Source organism: Dermochelys coriacea, chromosome 16 (genome assembly GCF_009764565.3).
Source record: "Dermochelys coriacea isolate rDerCor1 chromosome 16, rDerCor1.pri.v4, whole genome shotgun sequence".
NCBI classification, from domain to species: domain Eukaryota; kingdom Metazoa; phylum Chordata; order Testudines; family Dermochelyidae; genus Dermochelys; species Dermochelys coriacea.
In genome coordinates, this window is record NC_050083.1 from 6,016,269 (window position 1) to 6,033,941 (window position 17,673).

The window sequence follows — 17,673 nt, forward strand, 5'->3', positions numbered from 1 at the left end:
CTACATTTTCATCTCGTGTATACTGCAAATAAATAAAGGAATAAAAAACCTGCTGGAAAGTGATCTCTGCACTGCTCCCTGCTGGATTTGCCTTGATTTACTACTAGCTGTATTTGAGTCAAGGTGTAAGAAGGGATTTAGGACCAGCAATGGTGATGAGTGGGAGAGATGGATCAAGCAGGTAGAACATCTTAAACTGAGAACGTTGTTGCATCTATCTTCTATCTCTTCTAACCTGTATCTCTACCCACTGGTGGGTGATGCAGGCAGCAGAAGCTGCAGTATTTCAGTGGTAAGTGAGGCAAATTTTAAGTTAACTGATTTAACTAACAAGAAGAAATAACATAAAACAAATCCAGCAGCTGTGCTCTAATCTGGCTGGATTCTAATCTCATCACCAACTGGTCTTTGTCGGTGAGTGGCAGGATGAACCACGGCCGTGCCCTGTCCTGTGTGCTGTGTGGGAACTTTACGCTTCCCGGGGAAACTCAATTCTGTAGAGTCCAGGAGCCTTCCTGGTATGTGAGGTTGCTAGGGAAGAAGCAGCTAGGAATGTTGGTTCCAGTCCAATATACAGTGGTCAGATGCCCTTGAATCTCATGTGGTCTTTAAGTGGCTTTCACAGTTCCTGAAGGTCAATGGGTTTGTAATAACCTGCCTATTCCAGACAGGCCAGGGCCACCCCCAACCTTCACTGTCTTTCAGTGCATCAAATGCTGCACATAGTGTCTTCTGGGATTTATCAGCTCTTGGGGTGGGAGTTCACTGCCCCTCCCCCCCGCAAAGCAGCCGTCAGTACCTCCCTGGGGCCCCCAGGTCCTGCAGAATCAGGTTCCCAAGTACTGGTGTGTTATTACTTGTAGTGCATAGGAGTCCTAGACATGGTCCAGGACCAGTGCTAGGCACTGACAAACACAGAACAAAAAGATGGTCCCTGCTCTAAAGAGTTTACAATCTTAGTTTAAGACCAGAGATAACAGGTGGAGACAAACAGAAGAGGGAGCACAAAGAAATAATGAGACCATTGTAGTCAGTAATATGACCAGCCATCTCAGCACTCATAGAGCATCAGGGTTGGAAGGGACCTCAGGAGATCATCTAGTCCCACCCCCTGCTCAAAGCAGGACCAATCCCCAATTTTTTTTGCCCCAGATCCCTAAATGGCCTCCTCGAAGATTGAACTCACAACCCTGGGTTAGCAGGCCAATGCTCAAACCACTGAGTTATCCCTCATAGACTGCAATACTAGTCCACGTAATTCTTATTCTTAATAAATAACTGTGTGGGTTCTATACACGTATATAATGGAATTTCAGTCCCTGCCCTGAGGGGCTTGTGATCTAAGTCTATGCCAAGAGATGGATACGACGGCAGAGGGGTGAGCACAAGGTAGCAATAGGCCAGTTATGATTTGCTTAGTAAGCAGCAGCCGCCAGACATCTGAAACATCACTGCTCTCTGGTCCCAGTGTATGTGAATCAAGTCATGTTATCCGATTAGAGACAGCTAATATTAATCATATGAGTGTCAATGGCGCTTCACCCAGTTTACACCAGTGTCAGATCTGGCCCCTATCTTTGCTACTTTCCAGTGATTTCAGAAAGTCACCACCCCTGTGTTCAGTCTGATTTACCCAAGGCCTGATCCTACCCTGCTGGAGAAAAGGGGGATTTTGCTAATGCATTGAATGAGATTGGGATTGGAAGCCAACAGCAGAAGGCCCAAATGTCACTGAAGGAGCTACAAGAAAAGGAGTACTTGTGGCACTTTAGAGACTAACAAATTTATTTGAGCATAAGCTTTCCTGAGCTACAGCTGACTTCATCGGATGAAGGCGCTACAGTGACATCGGCTGGCCAAGTGTGGTAATTACAGTTCCGAGGTCCCACATACTGTGAGAGGGTAGCTCAGGGCATATGTGGGTTTTCCAGCACAGTTACCTTTTAAGAATTTTGCAAAGATCTTTTGTGAAAAGTTTTGCAATGGCAAAACTCCCATTGACTTCAATGGTGCTGGGATTTCACCCTCAGTTCCTGGGGATGCTCCATTTCCAACTTTAAATCTTGTCATCTCCTATGTGACTAATCCTCTGGTTCTCCCTGAGTGCCAGCTACTTGATGAGCTTGAAACATTTTAAAGGAGGTAATGGACCAAATTTTGCTCTTAACTACATGGGTGTAGCCTCTTTGGCAATTGCTGCTGCAGAATTCCAGAGTGCTATGAGTAGCTTTTCCTGCAGCTAGTGGAGTGGGATAATTTAAACCTCATGCCATGGAAAAACAATTGTGTAACTCCACTGCTCTACAAGGCTGCCATATTAAACTTGCACATTTAAAATAAAAAAAGGAGTGTAGTGGGGTGTTCACCTGCTCTGGCCTTCAAGGGCTTAAAACAGCCTAGGAGAGGGCTGTGGCTGGGAGCAAGCAGTTCCTGGGCTGATTGGGGGAAGAAGGCTCAGCTGGCTCTTATAAGAGGGCAGTGTGCCAGGAGCAGAGGGAGTCTTCTCTAGCTGTGGAGGGAGATTGACCTGGCTGCTGGGGAGCATACTTGGGTACCTAAGGTGAAGCAGGGCTGGGGAAGGCTAGAGGAGCTGGGAGGCTTCAGACTGGAAAAGCCCCAGGCTGCAGGCCTGGCAGATGGCCTAAGACAAGGTACTGGGATTGCAGGGGGCAGCCCACGTGTAGGCAGAGGCAGCAGGTCCAAATCCCCGTTGCCTGTGATGATTGGCTTATTACCCTACAGTCCACCCCAGTGTGCAGGGGCTCAATGGTGACTGGCAGTAGCCAAAGACTGAGGTGAGGTGGGGATAGTGGATGGGGGTTCCCTGGGGAGGGAAGAGCCAAAGACTGTGGGGGTACTGCTGGGGGCAGCACCCTGGGGAGAAGGGGCACTGGGGTCTGGGAGGGACCTGGGGGCCAGCAGCAAGCAGGACACTGGCCTGCAGGGGGCACTCTGGAGGCTGGAAGAGCTAATTCCCTGAGAGACCAGCAGGAGATGCACAGGGGTGAGTCGCTGCAAAAGTGACAGTTCTCAGGCTAATGTTATTTCTCTTTGCATTTTATTCTGGATTTGCAGGGGTAAATAAGAGCAAAACTTGACCCAGGTACTTTAGTATACTTAGTCAGCTGTAGACCAGTGGTCCTCAAACTTTTGAGGGTTATGCCCCCCCACCCTTGGCTGTGCCCCTCTTGCCTCCCTGGGATTGCAAGTGGGGCTGGATGGTTCTCTCTATTTCCCCCCCCCCCCCCGTGGGGCTGGTCTGGGCCTGCCAGGCCCCCTGAATGTTCCTCTGCACCCCCCTAGGGGGCATACCCCACAGTTTTGGGACCTCTGCTGTAGACAGCACCTAAATGACTTCATGAGCTCCAGCTGGCTGCAAATGAGGTCAGTGCCACTGGGAGCAACAGAGGATCCTGGGGCTGGGTCCCTTCTTTTCCAGCTAGTCTCTTCTCCCTCCCTCCAGCAGGGAAGCAGCAGACCAAAACAAGACACTTCACTACACGTGTTCCTCCCTTTAGGGAGAGGATGAGAGAACAAGCAGCACATGACCGTGTGCTAAGCAACCTGACTGGTTACTACATTGATGAGCACAGTTTAAGAATCTACACAGAATAAAAGAATTCTGAAAATTTTGATCAGAATCCATATCATGCATGTGAATTAACACAAAAGCGTCTTAATCTCTGCCTTTCTTGCTGCCTCTTTGCATTAATGGACATCCCTAAATTGAAATACTCTTCCAAGCGCAAAATGCACATTGTGAGTACTGAACACCTCTAAAATTCTCTTTGGTAAACACTCCTCTGTGATCCAGTAACTCACCAGCATTCCCATGAAGAAAATCTCCCAGAATCAGCTTGTGTTGTCTCAGATGCTCCTGAAATTTTGATGGAATCATACTTGGCAAAGTAGTCTATGTTTCCAAAGTCGCTGAGCAGTTCGTAGGGTCCTACAGGAAAAATATAAGCAGAGTTACTGCATAGGCTGATAGTAATCTGCAAACCACTCTCCTTCTAGTAGGCTTTGTAATGGAGAGCACTGAGCCAATGCAGAGATTGTGTGTGAGATTCTTCTATCCCAGCAACAAGGGATTGTTTCAGATTTCCAGGAGCCCTGCAGAATCTCAAGTCTTCAGAAGTCAGTTTTCTAGCTCATCTGAACACCTGCTTCTGATCCTGCCCTTGTCTCAGTGCTGGATGTTATGAGATAGGGGCTTTAGGAGCAGGGCCGGCCCTAGGTGCTTTTTGTTGCCCAAGGTGGAAAACTTATTTGGCCCCCCACCCCCAAAAGGTGCAAGCAACACCCACGCCCCCTAAATGGGCATTTTGGCACCTCTGAATGTTGGCACTGGGAGCAGCTGCCCAATCACCCACCCCAAAGGCCAGGCTGGCCCTATTTAGGAGTCTGAGAATGCAACCATGCCTTTAATGTTGAATGTGGACCTACCAAACTAGTTGCATCAGAAACAGTGTTGCTGCACAGATGTGCTAACCCAGTGGTTTTCAAACTGCGGGTTGCGACCACGTACTGGGTTGTGGAATGTAAGGCACTGGGTTGTGGCGGCTCCGGTCAGCACTGCTGACCGGGCCGTTAAAAGTCCCAACGGCTGCGCTGCCTAGCTAAGACAGGCCAGTCCTACCTGTTCTGATGCTGCGCTGTGCCCCGGAAATGGCCAGCAGCAAGTCTGGCTCCTGGGGAGGGCACGGGGCTCTGCTCACTGCCCCCGTCCTGAGCACGGGCTCCACAGTCCCATTGGCCAGTTTCTGGCCAATGGGAGCTGGGGGGAAGGGTGGTGCCTGCAGGTGAGAGCCACATGGAGCCACTTATGTGCCTCTGCCTAGGAGCCGGACCTGCTGCTGGCTGCTTCCAGGGCGCAGCGTGGTCTGCAGTGCCAGGACAGGCAGGAAGCCTGCCATAGCACCCCTGCTGCACCGCTGACCCGGAGCTGTCTGAGCTAATCCTGTGCCCCAATCCCCTGCCCAGCCCCCCCAAACACAGGGCTCCTTCCTGCACCCCAAACCCCTCATCCCTGGCCCCACCCCAGAGCCTGCACCCAGAGCCCTGACCCCCTCCTGCACCCCAGCCCAGAGCCCCCTCCCACACCCTGAACCCCTCATTCCTGGCCCCACCCCACAGACCTCACCCCCGCACCCGAACCCTCTGCCCCAGTCTTGACCCCTCCCATACCTCCAAACCCCTCATCCCCAGCTCCGTTGTGTTGCAGGCATCAACAATTTTCTTCTACTGGGTCACCAGGAAAAAAAAGTTTGAAAACCACTGTGCTAACCCAATGCAAAGACAAATAACACAACCAGCCATTTCATGTAGCCTGTGTCCCTATGACTGGGTTTCCTCCCTTAGGGTGGACTTCATCCTGGTGCAGTAGGCATAAGCCCTATTTAACGTGTATTTTGAAGGTTCAGGTGGTGCATGGCCCTTTTGCTGATCTTAGCAGCCGTGAGAACTCAGTTTCTCTGCTCCCATGTCCTGACACTTGTTTTCTTTGCCCCAAGGGCTATGTCTTTGGGCATGTGTGTGTTTGTTTGTTTTCTTAGAACTTTGCCCCCTCCCCATCCCTTTCTCATTCTCTCTGCTGCTGCATTTCGTAAATCTTCAAAGCAAGATTTTCAATCTGTTTCTATTGTTTCTAGCAATCCTGTTTCGCAGAGGTGTATATACATCCCTGAGATGTTATACCTGAATTGTTAAGGGTGAAACAAACAGTATAGAGATTCTCACCTATTGCTCCAGGAAAGCCAGGGTCTCCTTTATCTCCTGTTGAAAAGACGCATCTGTTTCTCCCACTATTCATACATGATCATACCTTCCTCTGTCAATTCACATTACTCCATTCAACATTTTCTAGTCTGGCAAAAATGGGACCTGTAATTCACTTCTGGTGCAGCCCTACTGGTGGAAGCTAGCACAGGTGTTTTTAGCACTGTGTCACTTCGTCTTCAGCATTAGACAATACAGTGGTAAAAATGCCCCGAGCCTGATCTACCCTAAAGCTACTGTAACCTACACACTTCCTGGGTGTGGTGGTGTGTCCCATTTTGTCGCACCAAGACCACTTAGAGAGATAAAATGAGTCTGCTCTACAGCCTTAGTTAACAGCCAGGTGGCTTTTAGTTCATGTGGTAGAGACTCATGCACTAAGCTCCAAAGGTCCCGGTTTGGTCCTACCTGCCACTGACCAGGGTCTGTTGGCGTTATACCGGTGGAGCGAAAGGCTCCATTTTCACTAGATTTCAGAGTAGCAGCCGTGTTAGTCTGTATTCGCAAAAAGAAAAGGAGTACTTGTGGCACCTTAAAGACTAACAAATTTATTAGAGCATAAGCTTTCGTGAGCTTATGCTCTAATAAATTTGTTAGTCTTTAAGGTGCCACAAGTACTCCTTTTCTATTTTCACTAGAGTTGGTGCTGCCTCTGTGCAGACTCTGTTCCCTTCTCTGTAGCTTTTACTTTAAAGATCCAGCATGGGAAGATCTGTCCTCAGATGGCCAACCCCATCCCACAGTGGGGATTTTTTAATCACTCCCATTGACTGAATTTTCCAATCACAGCACAGAATTATTCCATCTGCTTCCTAGAGACAGGCAGAAACATCAGCTGTAGTCTCAGGATGGAATTCTGACCCATTCTTACCCTTCCACAGTTTTGCAGGGAGTTGTAACCATAATCAGTAGCTAGTACCATATTCAATACAGAGAATTATCCAAAGAATCTTACCTCTAGGTCCTGGGAAGCCTGGATCTCTGGTTGCTCCTATGGAAATATAAGGAGAAGGTGCTCACCATAATTGATTCATGTTACTTAATTATTTAGATTTCTCAAGCCACTTCTCCAGGCTCTAGGTGTTCCACATTATTTAAAAAACACACAGCAGGCCAGATTCTCTGCTGGTGTAATTTGGTGTATTGATAGAGGTCAATGGAGCTGTGCCAGTTTTCCCCATCAGAAAATATGGCTCATTGTCTTCAAGTCGATATCTAAAAACCTCATGCAATTCATTTACTCAATGGCCTGTCTCCTAATAATAGCAGAAAGCAGCAGAGCTAGTGGAGAGAAAATTGCTTCTCCATCTGTGGTGTCACTGGGGCGTGTTGCTCCTTTGTAGATTTTTGGTGTGCTTGTTCTTTGTTTTTATTCAGGTGCCTAGAGGCCTTTGGGCAACAGCTGCTGAACAGGGTGAATAATTATTATTTCAACTTTTACTAATAGAGGACTAAATTTTTCAGGCCTCAAACATTTTCAGTACAGAAATGGATGCAAAGGCCGCGTGATTCTGAGCCGGTATCCTTGCGAGCCCCTCCATAGGTGCCGAATCTGCTGATAGAGACTATTTGTGCCAGGAGCATCACACATCTCTCGCAGGCTAGCTGGTCCCTGTGGATGGACTAGGCCCAGCATTCCTGGACCAGAGCAGGTGGGTCCAATCCAGCAGTGAAAGGGGGCGGGGCTACACCTGGGCCTATAAAGGGCCGGTGAATGTGGGATGGATTGAGACAGGCTATGCCTGGGAGGGTCCCCTGGAGCAAGGGCCAGGAGCTCACGGTTACCACTCTCAGGCTGCTTCCCCAGAGAGGGAGCAGAACTGGGAGGTGGCCAGAGGCCCCTACGGGGGGGTGGAGCTGAAACCTGAAAGTAATGACTGAGTTAAGACGGTTTTTCTCTTTGTGGGCTTGCTTCTGTTAAGAAAATAAGCCTCCCTGAAAGAGACTGGGCATGGCAGCATGTACACTGGAGCTGGGGAGCAGCTGTGCTTGCTGACAGTATCCCAGTGGGGGAGAGTGCCTACAGAATTAGGGTGATACCTCCTGGACCCCAGGAAATGTCCCTAGACAGCTTTCTGGGAGTGCACCACAATTTCATTCCATGAGCCCCACTCCTAGCCCTGGCTTCTTGGGTGGGAATCTAGGCACAGCCTGAAGCCTAAATCCTGGCCCACAGTCTTAGATAAAGGCAATCAATTTTTTCTTGAATTTATCCATTAGGCAAGGATTGGGGTGGGGGTGGGGGGATTAAGTAGGCTGGGAGGGTCACGGATTGTGGACACACTAGGTATGTGCGTCCACACAAGCTGTATTGGTCAGCCTGGGAGCTAGATGGACTGAGAAAACCCCAGAACCAGTGTGTGTCCAGCAGCAGGAATAAAGAATCCTCTTTATAGTCATTATGGCCTGTCTTCTCTCTACCCCCAGCGACTCCCTCCGAGGGCCATGGGAGATGATGATGAAACTGGCAAGTCTGTGCTTTACCTTTGGCACCTGCCTTTCTGGGAATGCCCTGCAAGCCTATTTTGCCCCAAAAATAAGCAAAATTGAGTGTGTAAAAAGTGTGTAAGAAATCAGTAGGGCTGCTTTCCAGCAAAACCATGAGCTGCCCTGCCAGAGAGGGTGGAACAGCTGCCACCGAGGGTACAGAGCTGGTGTGGAAGCCCTGACCTCTCTCATCTCCTGGGATCCACTGGCTCCTAGAGGATCTGTGAGGCTCAATGATTGGAGAGAAATCTGCATGATTAAAACCCTCTGGAGTTTTTGTCCCCTTTAGCCCCCTCCCATGGGCCCTCTCATAGGGGGAGGTGAGTGGGGCTATATACAGGCTTTAAAATTTGGCCCAATCTTTATTTGTACTTGGAGAGAGATATTCTAGGTATTGGAGGTCTATAGCAGAATACAACAATAGTTCCAATGCTATACGCACACACACCATGGTTCATTCTCATTCTCACACTGCTGTTGCCCCACAGCAGTAGAGACAATTCCTTTCTGACCAGGAGCTTTCAACAATCGGAAAGCTCGTAATCTCTCTAAAGAACTCCAAGGGCTGGAATCCTTTAGTCTTTTAAGTGAGTTCACTCCACCAGGAGGTCATTGAAAACAAATACTGTGGTGGCAAAAAGACATGGACATTTTTGTAACTACTAAGAACAGTTGTAGCTAGGCAGGTTATCACATCTTATGCTTCAGGGCATCTTCTGATCCCCTGCTGGGGGCAGGAAGGAGTCACCACCACCACCATGGATATCGTGACATCATTATCTAGGTGTATTATATTTTCTTTTCCCTGTACGTTCCTCTGAAGCATTATTTTGGCATTGTTTATATTCTACCTACCCCATAAATGATTTTTTTTTTAAAAACGTCAGATCCTGTGATTTATTGACTGATGGTGAGAAAATGCCATTGACATATGCCTGATAAATATGGATTCTGTCAGCATTCCCAAATGCCACATTAATTCCAACCCCCTGACAACTTCCTCCCTGCGGATCTTTTGTTAAGTTCAGAGATGGCCCTGACCTGAAAAACAGAGATCTGGTGAAGGACCCTCACATACTTGTTTTGGGTCAGGCCAAGGGCTGACTGAAGCAAGAAGAGTTTTTACTTAGTTTCAGCAGGGCAGGTATTTAAACAGTAGTAGGAAGTGGTCTGGAGGGTGTCAGAGGAAATGTAGAAGGACTTTCTCCTCCAGCTCCTAGTTCTATCATGAGAAGCTGGAACTTTAAAGGGACAGAGTTAGTAGTTGAAGCCAGATTCTTAGTGAGACAATGTTATAATTTAACATAGGGTCATCTTTTTGCTTAATTTTCTGAGTTTGATGCTGCAGCCCTGGGCCAGCCTTGGATTGCGGAGGGTTTGTTTTGCTTCTGCTTCAGGATGTCCTATGTCTCCACCAACGTTCCCTCTAATTTTTGACAGGCCGTGTGTACAAAAAATTTCTTCTGTGCAAAGTTTTGAAGCAGAGTTCAAATTTGTGCACCACGAGGCAAATATGCCCAAGCAAGTAAAATGCTTATACCTTTAAAGTTTTAATTTGCAATTTGTGATAGTTTTACACCATGTTATTTTATAAATTAATAAATTTGTGATAATAGTTTTACACCATGTCATTTTTAAATACTTAGAAAAAGGAAATTTAAGTACTTTTCATGAAGCAAAGTTAGTTTTAAGCATTATGCTTTATGATCTTTTTTTATAGACAATCACGAGCATATATCAAGCACATATTAATCATGATCATTATCAGTCCATAGGCTTCTGCCCGTTGGTGTCCACTTTCACCTTTCATTCTATACACGTCTGAAAAGATTTTGATAAACATATAATAAAGACAATTTAATAAGTGTGCTATTATGTCAGTTTATATGGGTTTTCAAATAGAACATCATGAGTAAAAAAAAAAAAAAACAAGAGTTTGTTTTAAATTTAAAATTTTCCTAAAAAATATCAATAAATGATCATCAGCCAAGAATAAAATATGTAATTACAAATGCATTTTTATTTCCTTATTGGTCAAAATGTCAAAGACTGCTAAACTAACCTTACTGTTTTTCCCTGCGATCTTTTTCATTTGCCCATTGAGTATAAACTCTGTTCAGATCTATCAGTCCTCCATCTAGCTAGTAACTCTTAATACACATCAGCATGTCCAAATGATGTACTTGTAAATGATACTGTAGTTTGTTTTTTAGAGTGCTCAGTAAGCTAAAGCCATGCTCACAGTCTGCACTTGATGCTAGGAATGTTCCTCCAATATCCATCAACTTTGCAAGATCCTGAAACTTTTCGTTCTGGTGAGCAAATGCCACCGTATCCAGGAAACTTAAAACCAGTTGGCTTTTGATTCTTTCAGCTACTGCAAACTTGAAGTCATTGTACTGACTGAGTATAACAATCTCTTCAGCAAGAACGTCTTTGTATTTTGAACATAGGGATCTGACCTGATATATTCCAAAATTGAAATCACACTTAACTGTTGCTGCACAATCAAAAGCGGACCACTCCTGGACTTCATCCTCTGGAAACCTGTCTGCCAAATGTGCACACAAGATGTTTATGAAAGTTATTATGGAACTGGTATCAATTTCATTATTTTCTCGAGAGCTCATATCTAAGAGAGCCTTAACTCTGTCACTCCATAAGACTGGTGTCAGAGTAGCAGCCGTGTTAGTCTGTATTCGCAAAAAGAAAAGGAGTACTTGTGGCATCTTAGAGACTAACAAATTTATTAGAGCATAAGCTTTCGTGAGCTACAGCTCACTGAGCTGTAGCTCACGAAAGCTTATGCTCTAATAAATTTGTTAGTCTCTAAGGTGCCACAAGTACTCCTTTTCTTTTTACTCCATAAGACTGAATCTCCAAGGTACTGTCTTCTGATCTTGTTCAGTTTACCATGGGCAAGGTGAAATGCTTCAAGAGGTGTAAGGCCCCGTTTCTGGAGCAACGTGGATAGTGAATCAGCTCCGAAACAAACAAAACATCATTCAAAACTTCTAATGTTATTCGGTATTCCATGGTATTCAGCTTTTTGTGGCAGTATTTAGAAACTGGATCAGTATCTTTGTCTTGCTCAAAATATTCCAGAAGAGGATTATAGTTGCGAATAATTGCTCAAAGTGCAAAGTGCCTACATAACCAACACACTTCATTGAGTGGCCTGAAAGCCACTGACACACATTCAGAAGCATCCACTATTTCCTGAAATTTGCATTTTCTCCTGGATGACTGACAGAACACCGTGTAGACAGTTCTCATTAAGATTTTGATGTCTCTTGTCAGCTTGACTTCTTTCCATGCATTGGAAATCCCCAAGTCTTCCCGGTGTACAACTCAATGTTGCTAGACTAAGTGTGGAATATCACGTTTCAGGTGAGCCGCCATGCCATTGAGTTTGCTCAACATCACGAAGGCACCATCAGATGTGAACATCACCATTTTCATTACATCAAGTTGGTGTTTTTTTATAAAACTCTTTGATTGCAGACACTATTGAAACAGCATCACTTTCTTGCAATCGTAATAGTTCACCAAACGAAGTTTTATAGTCTGCAGAATTTATGGATTTATATTTAAAGTAGAGTATCAAGTATCTGTTAATGGCTATATCGGTGCTTTCATCAACGGCTAGAGTATGAAACATTGCCGATGCTATTTCATGCATGAGGTCATTTTGGACAATGCAGTTGATAATTTCAAGAAATTCAAAAGCATAATTTTTACTTCTCCAGCTCACTGGTATGCGCACATACTTTTTCCATATGGTCATTAATAGCATTAAAAGCATTGAGCTGTTCATTTTAATAGCCAACAACACACTGTCAATAAGTTCCTTGATTTCTTGTGTTCAAGATTAATTTGTCTTTACTAGTCCAGGTTCAGTCCCCCAATTTCACATTCCCCTTCAGTGAAAAATCTTTGTTCCCCCCACTAAAGATATCTGAATCTGTAGCATCCATCCTGCTTTGGCCTCTGTCAAGGTTCCTTCCCCACTCTGAACTCTAGGGTACAGATGTGGGTACCTGCATGAAAACCTCCTAAGCTTACTTTTACTATCTTAGGTTAAAACTTCCCCAAGGTACAAACTATTTTACCTTTTGCCCTTGGACTTTATTGCGGCCACCATCAAGCGTCTAACCGGGTTTATTATTGGGAAAGAGTCATTTGGAAACATCTTTTCCCCGCCCCCCAAAATCCTCACCAAAACCTTGCACCCCTTTTCCTGGAGAAGGTTTGATAAAAATCCTCACCAATTTGCATAGGTGACCACAGACCCAAACCCTTTGATCTTAAGAACAATGAAAAAAACATTCAGTTGCTTACAAGAAGAATTTTAATAGAAGAAAAAGTAAAAAGAATCACTTCTGTAAAATCAGGATGGTAAATACCTTACAGGGTAATTGGATTAAAAACATAGAGAATCCCTCTAGGCAAAACCTTAAAAGTTACACAAAGACAGGAATATCCATTCCATTCAGCACAGCTTATTTTCTCAGCCATTTAAAGAAATCATAATCTAGCACATCTCTAGCTAGATTACTTACTAAATTCTAAGACTCCATTCCTGTTCTGTCCCCAGCAAAAGCATCACACAGCCAGACCCAGACCTTTTGTTTCTCCCCCCCTCCAGCTTTGAAAGTATCTTGTCTCCTCATTGGTCATTGTGGTCAGGTACCAGCGAGGTTATCCTAGCTTCTTAACCCTTTACAGGTGAAAGGGCTTTTCCTCTGGCCAGGAGGGATTTTAAAGGTGTTTACCCTTCCCTTTATATTTGACAGCCTCCTCCAGCCCCACCCTTTGGTAAACCAGCAAGAGGCAAAGGCAGCTCCTGGCCTGGCTCTCCTGGGACTTCCCGTCACAGTGATTAGTCTGGAGTTCTGGATCTGAAGTCTAAGGGAGGCAGGAGGGAGCCATCAGGAACAAAGGGAAGGGCAGGCGGAAGCAATGGAACCAGAGACAGAGCTGAGCTGTCCGGTAACGCTGGGTGCCCACATGTGTTTGGGGCATGGGTGACTTGAGGGAGGCTTCTCTGCTCCTTGAAGTCTTTAAACCATGATTTAAGGACTTCAATAGCTGAGACATAGGTGAGGTTTTTTGTAGGAGTGGGTGGGTGAGATTCTGTGGCCTGCGCTGTGCAGGAGGTCGGACTAGATGATCAGAATGGTCCCTTCTGACCTTAGTATCTATGAATCTCACAGGTGGGTTAGGGATTTTGCAGCCAGCTGACTCTCCTGCCCAGTGAGGGTCTGATGAGCTTTTCTGTCATTTCCAGAACTAGAACCCATGGAGAGGTATCATAAATAAATATAAAGGGAAGGGTAACCATCTTTCTGTATATAGTGCTAGAAAATCCCTCCTGGCCAGAGGCAACATCCTGTTACCTGTAAAGGGTTAAGAAGCTCAGCTAACCTGGCTGGCACCTGACATAAAGGACCAATAAGGGAACAAGATACTTTCAAATCTTGTGGGGAGGGAGGCTTTTTTTTGTGATCTTTGTTTACGTGTTTGTTCTCTCTTGGGACTGAGAGAGGCCTGACAGAAATCCATCTTCTCCAACCCATCCTAATCCAAGTCTCCAATATTGCAACCAGTAGAGGTAAGCCAGGCAAGGCGGATTAGTTTATTTTTTGTTTTATGTGAATTTTCCCTGTACTAAGGGGCAGGTTTATTTCTGTTTTCTGTAACTTTAAGATTTTGCTCAGAGGGGGATCTTCTGTGTTTTGAATCTGAATACCCTGCAAAGTATTTTCCATCCTGATTTTAGAGATGATTTTTACCTTTCTTTTAAGAACCTGACTGATTTTTCCATTGTTCCAAGATCCAAGGGTTTGGGACTTTGATGATTTTGTAACCAATTGGTTAGGATATTATTCTCAAGCCTTCCCAGGAAAGGAGGGCTGGGGGGGGGGGATATTTTGGGGGAAGACATCTCCAAGTGGTCTCTTTCCCTGTTCTTTGTTTAAAACACTTGGTGGTGGCAGCATACTGTTCAAGGACAAGGCAAAGTTTGTACCTTGGGAAAGTTTTTAACCTAAGCTGGTAAGAATAAGCTTAGGGGATCTTTCATGTGGGTCACCACATCTGCACCCTAGAGTTCAGAGTGAGGAAGGAACCCTGACAAGAGGGATAATGATTTCAGGGAGTGATTGGCATTTTGGAGGGGTTATTTCCATGAATGATGTGACATTGCCCACCTCAGAAATACCCAGGGACAGTTTTAGGGGATATCCAAATGTTGGATATTTGCTCTTCAGGCACGTTAAGCCCATCTTTACATTGAACCCATCTTAATTTGAGCCAGGAGAGAGACAGATTTATCTGTCACCATTGGCAGGGAGACAGCTTTGCAGAGACTGTGAAACCAAAACTGCATCAGAGTGGCTTCTTTACCATGGGCTGTTAACACATGAATATTGTTGTTCCCTAGCCAGAATCCAGAGAGCCAGCTGCCAAAACCTTTCTAGGAATTCCAGTCATGCAAAAAAAAAAAAACCCCATGCATCCTCTTGTCTCTGGAATTGGAAACCTGCGGTCACATTTTTGTGTTAGCTTTGTAGCAAAGCAGTTAACTGAATATTATGGGTTGGAGAGCCATGCTCCACTCCTCCCCCACTGCTTCTTTAGTTATTGGGAGTTTCCCTGTATTGTTACTTAGCTGAACAAAGCAGCATATTCCCAGCCTGCTGGGCTAGATAAGTAGAGTGTCATGGTGTTCTTGTGCATTGAGTGGTCCCTTTCCACAAAGTTTTAGATGGAAAAACTCTTCCCGGGGTAAGTTTCCAGTGTAGGACCCATGAGGAGGGGAGAAGAAAATCCCTGAGGTTTTTATCCCTGCACTTTCAAGAGGGGGAGAGAAATCAGGCAACATCCACGAGCCACCATCAAGGGAGATGTATGTCAGCCGTGTCTGGGCCTCCTGGGAAGGGCAAGCTTGGGGAAGAACCTACAACGTGTCACTAGCAGCAGGCAGGCCTGCAGAATGATGCCCGCCAACGGTCCTAGTGTCCGCAGCAGTGAAGTCCAGCTCGGTTCCATCTAAACTGAGAGCCTCTTCTATAAACTGGCTGAAAAAGTAGCATTGTGGCATTCCCACAGCCATTGTCTCAGGGACTCCAGATTACAGCAGGGCAGGAAATGATTTTCTGGTCCCATGAATATTTGAGAGTTTTGGACATTTTTCCCTTTTCACATTAGGATGAAGCTGAAGCCGTGAACGCTTTCAGTTTTGACAAAGAGGTTTTTGTCAGAAAATGCCAGTTTGTCAAAAAATTCCCAACCAGCTCTGCTTCAGCTCAGGGCTGCTCAGTCTGCAAGTAAAATCCGGCGCTGCCAGCCCAGCCCCCTCAGGCTGGGATGTGAGGGGTTCTTTGCTGCTCACCCATCATCTGCAATAATAAAGATTTTGCAGCAGGCTCAATTCTCCCTTTATTTGGAGAGGAGTAACTGAGGGCAGAATGTGGCACTGAAGCTGGACCTTGCTTAGAAGTTTTGCTGATGATGCATGAGAGAAGAGCAGTTTGCATTTCTCTCTCCCATAGGCACCTTGGCTCTGAACTGCTAACAGTGCTCAAATTGGTAATAATTATTATTTTGGGCAATAAATCCATCAGATCTGGCTGCGAATGCACAAAGGGAGGACGTGTGCTTGAAAAGAAGAGCCTGTTTTTAGTGTTACTCTTCAGAGTGTAACCTACCTAAGAACTAGCTTCAAGCTATGGATTTGCTTGTATTTTACTTTCCTGCTGGAGCTGTAAGTTCTGTATATAAACCCACTGGCCAGAGGCCTGCCCTGCTTCTGGAACAAGATTGTGTGCTGAATGCATCTGATGAAGTGAGCTGTAGCTCACGAAAGCTTATGCTCAAATAAATTTGTTAGTCTCTAAGGTGCCACAAGTACTCCTTTTCTTTTTGCGGATACAGATGAACACAGCTGCTACTCTGAAACCTGACTAAAGATGGTGCATGATAGTTGTTCATACCTATAGGTCTTCCCCCATCATCTGTCTACATGTCACCAAATACAGCCACAGTAGCACAGCCCTATGGTAGACCGTGTACTGGCCACTCAGGCCGTTCCTTCTGGCTAAACGCTACTGGCAGCTTCTAGCTCCTGGACAGAACAAACCCACAGATGATACTGTAGCTGAATGGCTTTGAATCCATGACAAAATGTGTAGAATTTATTATCTTGACACTTGTGCCCTTGTTGCAGAAGGAGAAGAAGAGATGAGCTGGATGAGGGGAGATGTCATGGCTGAGACTTCCAAACAAGATTATGAGCATTCAATAAGACACATAGGCCCAGACCCTTAAAGGTAGTTAGGTGCCTAAATACCCTTGAAAAGAAAAGGAGTACTTGTGGCTGAACACGGCTGCTACTCTGAAACCTGTCATAAATACCCTTGAGTATCCCAACCAACATCCATAGCATTTTAACTAAGTGTATGGCTCTAACAAAACGGTACCATTCATGCTGAAGTGAATTGTTCTCTATCGGACTGAAAATATACTGGACTCCTGTTGCTTCTGCCCATGAGCCTGCTCTCTAGCGGTAACTTGCAGTCTGCTGCACTCCTTAGGAGTAGCTCTGAACATCATGTGTAAGACGGTTCTGCCAATGAGTCAGAAACCCAGTCAGCTACACTAGGTGTGTGCTTACAAAGGTTCAGGTGAACCGCACACACCTATGGCATGTATGTGTGCTGGGAATGACTGGCTGAATTCAGTAACCGCTGGGCAATTAAAGGAAACACTCACCTTCCTTCCAATTCTGACTCCTCCGTGCATAAAAAGAAATACAAGCGAGCTGGATTGGAGCCATGAAAGGCTCCCATGCAAATTATTGCTGCAAAAGACAAGAGTAATATGAGTGAGCCATGGGCTGGAGGTTAGTGTGTGTATACTAAACTGGGCAGACCATGCCCTATGACCCCAAGCCCTGCCCCAGAAGGCCCTTCTTGTAGGGTTGCCAACTTTCTATTGGCACAAAACCAAACAGCCTAGCCCTGCGCCTTCCCTGATGCCCTGCCCCCCACGCACTACATTCCCCCTCCCTTGGTGGCTCGCTCTCCCCCACCCTCACTCACTTTCACTGGGCTGGGGTTTGGGGTGTGGGAGAGGGTGAAGGCTCCAGGGTGGGGCCAGAAATGAGGGGTTCAGGGTGTGAGAGGAGGCTCTGGGCTGGGGCAGGGAGTTGGGGTGTGGGAGGGGGTGAGGGCTCCGGCGATGAGGGGTTAGGGGTACAAGAGGGGGCTTGAGGCTGGGGAGTGGGGTCGAGGGATTCAGAGTGCGGGAGGGGGCTGCGCATTGAGGCAGGGGTTGGAGAGCAGGAGGGGGTGAGGAATCTGGGGTGGGGCAGGGGATGAGGGGTTTGGGGTGCAGGAGCGGACT